Below are 11,051 nucleotides of genomic sequence, written 5' to 3'. Positions count from 1 at the left end.
TTTTGTATGGATCATATAGTATTAGTTCTAGAGCAGTGTTTGTCAGAGTACATTGTAACCTTGCCACAGAGGCAAAATGAAAACATACCAACCTAAGAGCACGGTGTTGCTTGCAATATGTTATTTGTGTAATTTTGTTGCTTATGGGTATGTGAAGATTAGAGGCCATTGCTCTAGAGTGAGAGAGATTAGCACCAGCACTTCGTGTACCAAACTGAGCCATGCTGACTGTGTCAGCCAGTATTTTTTATTTAGATATACTTCAGGTCGAAGTCTAATTCTAATGAAACCATTCTTTTTAGAAGCAATTTTTAAAGTAATTATCTTTGTACGAAAGACCTGATGTGGCTAACACTGTCACAGAGCCGCTCTATACAGTTGTTGTAGCCACTCCATCCACCCATGCAATAGGGAGGCTGTTTGCCTCATTGTGCTGCTTACTACACTTTAAACATGTAGCATTAATCATTTCATCCTCCATGTTAGGACTTCCTAACTCTAAAAGAAATATCAGAATGGTGTGGAGTATGTATAATATGTGCTTTAATGATATGAGACTTTAAGGTATATAATTTTATTTTACAGAAGTGTTGTTTGAAATTTTTCATGGCAAAAGCTGGGAAGGAGAGGTATTTACTCTTGCAGAATGAAGTGCCAATGTTACAAGCGCAGGCTTCTAACATTGGCACGCGTGTAGCTAGAGAATATTCAGTGCCTGAGGAAGGCTTGGAGTTTCAATACTCTGGGTCATTCTGGAGAGGCACTTACCCCATCCCCGTAAGTTACGTTGAACTTAATATGCTGACTTCAATCTCTGAAGTGTTGCAGTGTTAATACATGGTTCCACCACTCTGTCTCCCTCCTCCCTGCCAAACCAGCGCTGTAGCACTGGGGCGAAGGTCCTCTCTGCAAAGAAACTACTTGCTGTTTTATTTCACTTGGTGTTTATTAACACAAGTATAAAACCGAGGTGTTTTTGATCCTGAGTGTGTCAAAACATGTTAATTTTGCCATGTTAAACCAAGATACAGAATTTTTACTCCTGCATCTTTCTTGCTGCTGTGTATTGCTGCTGCTGAGGGTAAAATACTATCAGCACATTCCCTGACTGTAGAATTCATACCCAGCCAAAGAACTGTACTCTAAAATCTTACATTTGCATGTTTCTTATGTTTCCAGCATTAATTTCAAAGAAAAGCTGATGAAGATAAACTGTATGTAGCTAATGGTACTTCTGAGTGTATAAAACTTGCTGAGTCATTGATCTTAGAGGTAAGATCAGATTTTAATTAATGTGATGTAGAACTAGTGCCATACTGAAAACTGTATAATATAAATAAATGAATTAATATATGTAAATGTCTTGGGTTATTTCTTTCCATTTCTTTCCATTTTCTTTTCACTTCTGAAAGCTGTTCCAGTTTTCCAAGAATCTTCTCCACAATCACGTTTACTCTTTTAAAGAATCTTTACAGGAGAACTAGGTCGAGCTTCCGTCAAAATATATGCCACCAATTGCAGCTTCTCTTGGCTTTCAACATTGTGCGCAGCGTGACTTTTGCAGAAAAATGGGAAAAAGGTCTTGATGACTTTACAAATTGTCCTTTATTTTCATTACGGATTACAGAGTTTTGACATTAGTAAGGTTTTAATTTTTCTGTTCTAATATAAGAAAACAAGAGTTGATACTAGTAATTGTTATGGAATACAACACTGACTGAATTCAGAGAAAGAATCTATAGAGCCTACATCCAGAAATGGAAAGTTGTGTGATAATCATTCAGACATCTCAATGTAAATCTTGAAAGTGAGCTAGAGTGTGAAAATGGGCTGAAAGAGGTAGTGGGCTTCTGTGATCAGTGTAGGTGATTCTACATCTCTTGCGTTGGTATAAATCAATGTTCTTCATGATAAACACCAGAACAAGCTGAACCTGACAGAGTAGATGACTGAAAGAATCCGAAAGGAGAAATGCAGGGAATGACTTGGGTATCTTAGTCTGTAAGATGGGTAATTTTTTGTTAGTATTTCCCTCCCTCCACTTTTGACCTTTTTAACAAAGTCGTTGCGTCACAGATTGCATCGTGAAGTGAGAACCCTAGGCTTACATCTCTGAAGGAAAGATGACCTGGTCCTCTGAAGTGACATTAGGTTGAAATAGGAGCAGGGGGCTCGAGCAGTCTCCTAGGAAGCATCATCAAAGCTAGAATTTGTGCAGTAATGGGAGAGAAGGAGGGGGAGCATGATGCTTTGTGAAAAAGGAGCAGGAAGTTAGGGCCGAAGGTTACTTGCAGGTCCTCGGTCTGCATCTCTATTTCACAACAGGCAGGTGTGTCGCTAGCGTCCCGTCCCAGCCCCCGCTCCAGATAAGCTCACTGACACCTCAAGGACTTACCTGGGTGGTGTCAAGTTCCTGTTGGAACTGCAATTTCAAACTCATCAGCAGGCTGTGGGATAACAACAACCACCACCAGCTGAAAATATCTGTAGACATCTACATTTTGTGCTTACATGAATAAGCAATGAAGCAAGTGGGTAAGTTCAGTTTTTTCTGCCTCCAGGTGGTTGTTAGGATTTTATTCAAGACCGCAGAGGCATTTCCTGTGAGTGCCACTGTAAGCTTACTCTATTTCAACAGCACTAGCAACAGGTCTGTGTCCGAGCAGTGTGAATGTGGCCTGTACGGATTAAATTCTCCTCTGCTCAGTGCTCGGGGGCTTGTGGGCATTCCTAAATCTGCTAATCTTCAAGCCTGCGACACAAATACCCAGTTCACCATCACAGAACCACCGTGGATAGCACTGATTGAAAAAGGCAACTGCAGTTTTGCTGAAAAAGTTAAGGTGGCAGCCAGAAGGGGTGCAACAGCAGCTGTGATCTACAATGCGCTGGACAAAGGCAAGGACACCGTCCGGATGTCGCATCTCGGTGAGTATCACAGCGCGAAGCGCTGAAACCTGATCGTTCCTCTAAAGTTTGGTCCGGGACAGCACAGCCAGGCTATAAGGAAGGAGTTGTGTTTATGGATGATTGTTGCTTTAACCAAGAAATTCAATGGGAAAAAAAATGTATTATGCGATTTGAGTCTTGACTTTGGTGCTTAGTAAGAAATACTCTGCTGTTACGTTCTGAGCTTGGTACAGAGTAGCCAAACTGGCGAGTCTCTGAAGTTAGTACCATTTTTCACTTGTACAGCACGCAAATTATTTTAGACAGTGATGTAGAGAAACCCATACTGTCTGCTTTGAAGGCACTAGTTTATTTTTTGAGGTTGGAGGACACGAACCTAAAGTGTCTGCAGCATAGGTATATGCTGTGCAGATTGCAAACCAGATCTTGCTCTCCTCCCCACCCCCCCCCCCAAATTGTTCTAATCCTTTCTGAATAGTGGCTGATCTCAGCCTCTTCTGGGATTCCCTAATTCCTTAATGAAAGGTTAGACAAAATGATTGTAATTGCCCATTCTGGTCCTAATAGCTATGGATCTGTCACTAGGGAAGAGCTGAGAAGCTAACTGTGACACTGCGTTGCTTGGCTTTTATTTCTGTGCGTGTTCCTCTAGGTCAACCTGTCTAATAAGCATTTTAGTACAACGCACACGTATACGTAGCTAATTCCACGAAATACACTGTGGTGGAGCTGCACTAGGAATCCTTTGGCTTAAGTCTTGCTTGTCTGATTCTGTGAGCAAACTGAGCGATTTTTATTGTGGAGATGAGCCAGCATTTTACTGATCACACCCCAGGCTGGTTTGGGTTGCCACTTCAGGAAGTTTCTAGCTGTGGAACCCACGGTGGAACCCACGCCTGGGCAGTCCACAGGAGCCAGCTGACACCAGCTGCTGAGCCGGCTGGCTCAGAGTCTCCGTTATGCATCTGTAGGAGCATCACAGGTGCTTTACACACCTGACCATCGCGTGGGGCTCAGCTCCAAAAAACCAAAAAGCATCCTAAAGAAGGTATTGCACCACACAATAAAAAATGTGCTGTACGGCACTGAAAGTGCAGTGGCTTGTTGTACTACACGGCCAGCTTTGACTCTCCTGATATCACGATAGAGCTAGTGTTTGCAAATGGAGTTTAAATGTTTTACTAGAAACATGTAGCCAATAAACCAAAGCCTTTGTTCTGTCTCTGGAGAAAGTGATTTAGACTTCAGTGGCCGGCATGTCAAGATTCAGATTAACTTGCTTTTTTTATTTGGTTTTGGAGCGTGCCAGCTCATACTAACACTGCATGAATGAAGAAAGAATTGTACTGGCTTTATGTAGCTGCGAAATGGGTGCCAGCTGCGTTTCTTGCGAGCGGCGGTGGCCCCGGCTGGCCCGCGGCGGGAGCGTGGTGGGAGCAGGGCGGCCCGTTCCCCCGGAGGTCAGCAGAGGAGGATGGGATGGAACCTTGTTTAGACAGGCTGGGTAACTGGGATGTCACAAACCCGACGGTTAGATTAGAGTCCAGAAATAAGGTAATTCTTTAGGATGAGCTCTGAAAGTAGACCCTAATTTTTCAGATTTTTTTTTCTAAAAGTAAAAAGATTTTTTTAAATCTTGAAAGCAACAGATATATTGCCCGAGAGTGTATTTCATGAGACAGGAAGTCCCATCTTTCTTAATTTAATTCATTTAGTTTCCTCAAAGACAAATTGTGATTTTTATAGGAGTATTTCCTGTGTAGTCATCCTATAGGACTGAAGTGGCTATTACGACCTCTTTGGTGGCAAAGAGGATTTATAAATCCGTGCAGTAGTCATGTGTGTTAAACACAGCGAGGGCAAAATACTTCAGCAAGATGAGCTCTTCGTCTAATCAGTATAGGAGAAGCATCTTCTCTCTGCATTTGCTTCCCTCAGTGCGAAGTGTGGAGCCGTGCGTTCTTTAGGTAAAACAGAAAAAGCCTGGGAGGGGGTGGTCATTGCAGCTCAGAGCAAAAGGGTGCTTGGAGCTGATTTATTTTTTTACAGTAGAGCTGTTCAGAGGGCTGGGGAAGGATATCTCCTATTTGGCTGGAATCTGCCAATGGTGGCATCGCCCAGAGAGGTCTGAGGAGACTTGGGGATTCATCTCTCTGCCATTTGGGATGGGGAACCTTCGGAGTTGAGACGCCCTTGTTGGCAGAGCAGCGAGAGAAAAACCTGCCCTGCGGCTGCCAGCGATCTGCGAGCTCCTGATTAAACAAGGAGCAGCAGCCTTGGGGTTATCGGCCGGCTCTCGGCCGGGGCCAGCCCTGGCATCTTCAGTCACCCGTCCGTGCCATTCCGCAGGGCCACAGGAATCCCATCACCTTCGTTATTTATTAGGCCTTGGGGCCTTGGCCGCGGTTTCCCAGTGTCCTCCTCCCTTCCTGCTGACTTTAACATAAAATCAATAGCGCTTTCTAGCCAAGCCTATTTTCTGTTACAAGAGTACAATATTACGTATGTATTACACATCATAAGACACCCGCTCAGTTTTACAGCAGTGAAATAGTTTGTTGTGGGGAAAAGTCCAGGTGTGGAGGAAACGTTGGCAATTTAAAGCTGCTGGGAAGGAACAACGAGAAAAATCTCCCCTCCCGGTGACTCTTTCCTCATCTCTACCACAGTTCCTTTTACCTGCTACTGGGTATTGGTTTGTTGTTACACACACATATGTAAAATAAAACTGATACATTAATAGCTTTTACTATGGAAAATTTTAGAGGTCAAGATATTAGTAACAACTTTCCCATTCTTCTCCGGTTACACAAATCACTGGTGAGGAAAATGGTCTACTTTAATCTGAAAGATTTTCTGTAGGTGTTTGTGTCTTATTTGCATGAAGTTAGATTGATCCAATGGTACAGAGACTGAGCTTTTGCTAGAAGAAAAATGCCTCTTTTTAGTAGTTCCAGCACTTACTTGATTTTCTCTGGAAAGGAAATGGAATATGCCACTGTAACAACATTTTTCCAACACCACTCCTTGAAACTTAAATGGAAATTCCAGGAACTATCAAGTTTTTGAAATATAGCCAAATTTAAACAAGGTATTTTGCGGCTCCTTTTTTAGTGATAAACACCAGACCACAGACGGTAGCAGAATAACCGTGCTCTGCAAGGTCACAAAGCAGGTGGCTTGGGCCCGTGCTTTGTGAGCAGTGCTGGCACAGGCCAGGAGAGGGCTGTATCCTCTTGTCACTACGATTTTTTTCCTTTTTTCCTGTTCGTTTACAAGAGAAAATAGAAGACTGGAGATGGGAGTATTAAAAAAAAAAAAAAATTAAAACACCATTATTGCTGCCATTTAGATACTAGTCCAATATAGCAGCTAAGCTAAAATATCAAGTGTGTTCTGAAATGTGTTCTCCAAGGGATTTACTAAGACCCAGTGAAAGGGAACTTTCTTACTGGTTAAAGCCTCCAAGAGTCATGAAGAAGAGTACCCCGGCAGAACAGTTGTACAACAGGAGCAAGCAGCTATCTCAGTTTGTCTGTACAATAGAAATAATTGGCAATCCTGACAGTAATTGAAAAAAATTGTTGTGGATTTGCGTTTCCTTTCAACTTGTTTCCAGGATATTCTGTAGCCTCAAAGTCTAACTTTTGTTATCTCAGACGTATTTTGAGATAGGATCTTACTAGCTCTTGGTGCAATACCTATTACAAACTTGTGGGCTAAATGCCTGACGATGGAGTTTGGTTTTATCTTTTGTTTTGAAAGCTGTTATAAGATCTTGCTCAGGTTCCCCATCTTAACTCTAAAATATCATCGCTTGTTTGATCTTCAGAGTAATTTCTGTTTTACAACACATTTTGAGTCATCTCTTCTGTTTACTATAGAAAAAGCCAGGCTCTCTGTCCTAGCTTTGAACAGCCTGTGGGAGCTGCATGCGAAAACAAAGGAACTTCCAAGAACTTCCATGCAAAGCAGATGCCGTGAACTTCCCTTTTCTTTTATTCCTTGTGAAGTAAGTGGCTCTGCTAACAGCCGTCCAGATGCCTCCGTCAAGTCGATGTTCTCACAGAGTAGACTAAATTCCTCCATTTATTGTCTGAGAAAATTGTCTGAGTGGCTTCACGTCTCTGATGCAGGGAGAGGTGCGGATGCAGGGAGGGCAGTGGCAGGAAGGGTGAAGCACACAGCCCTTCACCAGTGGGAGCCGTCACGGCTGGGAGAGCTGGGGCGATCCGTCTGGAGAAGGCTTGAGGGGTTCTCATCCATGTGTACAAAACCCTGATGGGGCCAGGGAGGGTAAATATGATGGAGCCAGACTCCTCTCAGTGGTGCCTAGTGAAAGAAATAGAGGCAATGGGCGCAAACAAGAAATTACGTAAGAAAAAACTGCTTCACTGTGAGGGTGGCAGGTTGCCCAGAGAGGTTGTGCAGTCTCCATCCTTGGAGATACTCAAAACCTGACCAGACACAGCCCTGGGCAGCTCAGAGCCGGGTTGGACTGTCCAACCTCCAGAGCAGACAGCCTTTTCCTTCCAGAAAGGCTCCCGAGGAGGGCTGTGCTCACCTCCGCAGAGCGCAGGCCGCCAGAGAGCTGTGTTCAGGTCTGGGATTTTCCAGACCCCCCAGAATATGGAGCAAGCAAAGCCCAGGACCTCACCACACTGGCATTTAGCACTGTTTCTTTAGCTTCCCAGGTAATTGATGTGATGAGCACTGGGTGACCACATGCTGCAACCCACTTGTTCATCCATAAACTTGGTGGAGAACATATACAGGGAGCCCAGATTCTGCTTCTGTGGAAAACCAGCAGAAGGTTTGTCCTGGGACCACGTGAAAGAAAGACGGAAAACATAATCTCATGAAATTGCAAGTGCCTTTGGTGGGAGGGAGAGTGCACGCAAACTTTGGTCAGTGCATGAGCATCCATCCCTTTTGTACCTCCTGCCTCTGCTGACGGTGTTTTTCCTGTATTCTCTGGGGTTAGTAAAGGGCACATGCAGCACTGTCACAACAATTGGTCCCGCTGTGCCAGAAATACGGAGAAACAATGTTTGCTTCCCTGGCACTGGGGACTCTTGCGCACATCTGGCTAGCCGAGGGAAAGCGTTCAGTGCCAGCGCACAGGGCGACCTGACGCACTTTTTTTTTCCACGTCTAGCGAACAGAGACTTGTAGGCTGGAGTTTCCAAGTTGTGTTAGAGCCAAACAAGCTCCCAGATTCATAGTGAAACTTAGCTGGAACTGGCAACCTCTGTGTGTCTTCTGCATCTGCTCACAAGGATCACCTCAGATTGTCCTGGAAGCTCCTAAGCCCCGCAGGCGGGAGGTGGGGAGGTTTCCAGCCCCTACGCCCCCGCCAGCCTGAGCCCGTCCTCTTTGTAAAGTGGCAAAGGACCACAAGCTCCATTCTCACACCTTAATTATTTTTTCAGCTAGCTTAAAAACTTGGGATGCTGTAGCCCACACTGTTGCCTACTCTGGAGCAAGTCACCTGGCCAAGCCCCTGCCGTTGCTGGTCAGGGACATGAGCTGGTTTTGGATAAGGAAATGCAACGTCAGTTGTCTTTACCTTGTGATTCAGTGTAACATTTGTCCATGGATTTTTTGTCCCATGACGTTCAGTCCTGGGTTTCATTTTAGGGCGCTCCTTTCGATTGCTTTTTCCATTTTTATAAGTGCTTCTCCTTTCCACATTGTTGTTCAGTGGAGAAGGCCCAGAGACACGGTTCAGATCTACACGCAGCGCTCGGAGGGTTCAGTGCTGGCTCCGGTAATGCTTTGCCCTAAAAGAGATTTCTTGTGTCCTTGGGCGCTTTCCTCCAAAGAGAGAGATCCAGAGCTGGGTACCTGAATAAGAAACAAATGCAGTTTTGAAGGACATGAACGTACAGGTCTCTCATCAGCAAGATGCCCTGAGTGATCTGGCTTGACATTAAAAAGAAATATTTAGCATACACATTATTTTTTATCTTGAAAAAAGATGTTTAAATATTTACTCAAATAAGATAAAGCTCCAGGTAATGATAGGGTCCATCTCTGTAGAAGGCAGTGACAGCATTCCCAGGATTTCACTTTGTTTACCTGAAAGTCATGCCCTAATTTCTGAACTTCTCAGAGCCTCCACCAGTAGCCATGGGGAAAAAAATGAAAAGCAAAATTACAAAGCATAAGTTTTTAAATAATAAAAATCTTTTAAGGTTAAAAAAAATCAGATCTGTGCCAGAAATGCCTTCATGCTGTACCTATTTTAGATGTAATTCTGCTTCTGACTTTGTGGGAGCCCATTAACGCTGTTTACGCTATCATTCTCACATCTGTAGTCATCAAGGGCTGCAGTGCTTTTAATTTCAGAAACTTTTAGAAAGCTCTCGCAAGCAAATGTAGCAGAAGTAAGCTGCATTACTTGTTAATATGTTGTACTACGTCACAGCCCCTACAAGGTCTGGCCTCTTTCTCCAAAACAAAATGTGCTTTCTCCAAACTATAAAATATCAGCTTTTTATGTAACGGGGAAAAAAACCCCACCAACCACCTATCGGCCCTCCTCTCGCCTGGTCCTTCCAAGCTTCCTGGTAGCAGTGGCTATTTTTAATTGCTACTGAATAGGTACCTTTTCTGCTGTGAGTTACAGGTAACTGAGCTGAAAACCATCAGACAAACCATAGTTTGCAAACACGAGTAAAGGATACACTTCAGTAAGGCTGCAGATCTGTTTATTAATTATCATTCTCGAAAAAGATTTAATGAATGAGAGCCCAGAAAGTTCTCAATGTGAGACAGGCAGCTTAAAATAGGTATGATTGGGCATGCTGTTTTAAAGACATATCGTTTTAACACTGCTCTGCGCTCTGACACTGTCCCAGCCCCCTCGCCCAGCTCCTCTCAGTTGTGCTGGCCCGGAGGAGCCGCTAACGGTGCCGGGATGCACAGGGACCGTTGGCCTCTTGCAAGCGGCTCCCCTGCCAAGCCAAGCAAGGCTGGTGTCTTCCAGTGTTTACTCGGAAGGACTGACCACCGTCAGGACAAGTGTCCACTTTTTTGCCCCAATACAAACTCTTGACTTCCTTTGCTTTGCTAGCCCGAGAAATTCCTCAACCACGGTGAACAAGCTTTCTGTTCGTGCCTGCCATTGGCTTACTCGGTTATCTTCAAGCGAGTGGAAAAGTTGCCTGAGCAAGGAGTCAGAAACTTGGTACCAAAATAATGCCATGGCAGCGAGATGTCCGCAATCACATTTAGAGCAAGTTTGTTTCTTGTTATCGTGCTCTGCACTGCACGGTGAGTTCAAGTTTAGGCTCCGCGTTCATTTTGGTGAGATTACCAAATGCGTTGTGGACATTTTGCCACCAGGCAGTAGCCTGGACAGCGTGCACATTTCCCAACAGCCGCCGAAGAGCAGGGAAGTTGGTTACTACCACCCGAAGCCAGGCTGGAGCTGGTGAGTAGCTGTGCCCCAGCACAGAGCTGCCATGACGCCCTGCAGGTCTGCTCCCCTGCAGCTGCAACATCTGCACCCATGCTGTCGCTTTACCATAATCATGTTACAAACTGTAATGTATGGAAGCGTAAGAGACTGTGGCTAAGTCTCAAAATCCCCAGAACTATAGAAGTTTTGTAGCCGGAGGAGGTGCCAATCTTTGTCTTTGGTCCAACTTTGTCTCGGTGAAAATGCCAGAGCTAAACATCCTTAAAGCTTTGGAGGCATCTGAAGCTGAGCGGTTTGGCTGCTGTCCATTGCATAAAGCTTGGTTATATTTTCAGAGTGTTGTTAAGTTGTTCCCTGCACCTACATGGAACAGGTTTCAAAACAAAACCACATCTCTCTGATTGCTTACAGATATACTTCTTATTATAGCCAGAGATGTTACTGTTGCAATAAGCTGTCTGCGTAGATGTGGAATGAGAAAATGAGAGGTTCATTTAGATTAGGACAAAATGGTTCACTTTGAAAGCTTTGCGTGTTTAGCAATATTGCTCTTTAGCAAATTGCTTTATCTGCTCTTCATTACCTGCTCTGCATCTGCTCTTCATTACCTGCTCTATCTCAGCAGCGAAACCAAACACTGATCTCCCTGTGCTACTGAGCTACAAGAACCGTACTGGCAGGGGTGGACACTGGTGGTGCGGGTCGGTTTTGAAGC

The sequence above is a fragment of the Calonectris borealis genome, chromosome 13 (genome assembly GCF_964195595.1).
Source record: "Calonectris borealis chromosome 13, bCalBor7.hap1.2, whole genome shotgun sequence".
Lineage (NCBI taxonomy): Eukaryota > Metazoa > Chordata > Aves > Procellariiformes > Procellariidae > Calonectris > Calonectris borealis.
The sequence above is the reverse complement of the archived record's forward strand: the minus strand, read 5'-3'. Positions refer to the sequence as shown.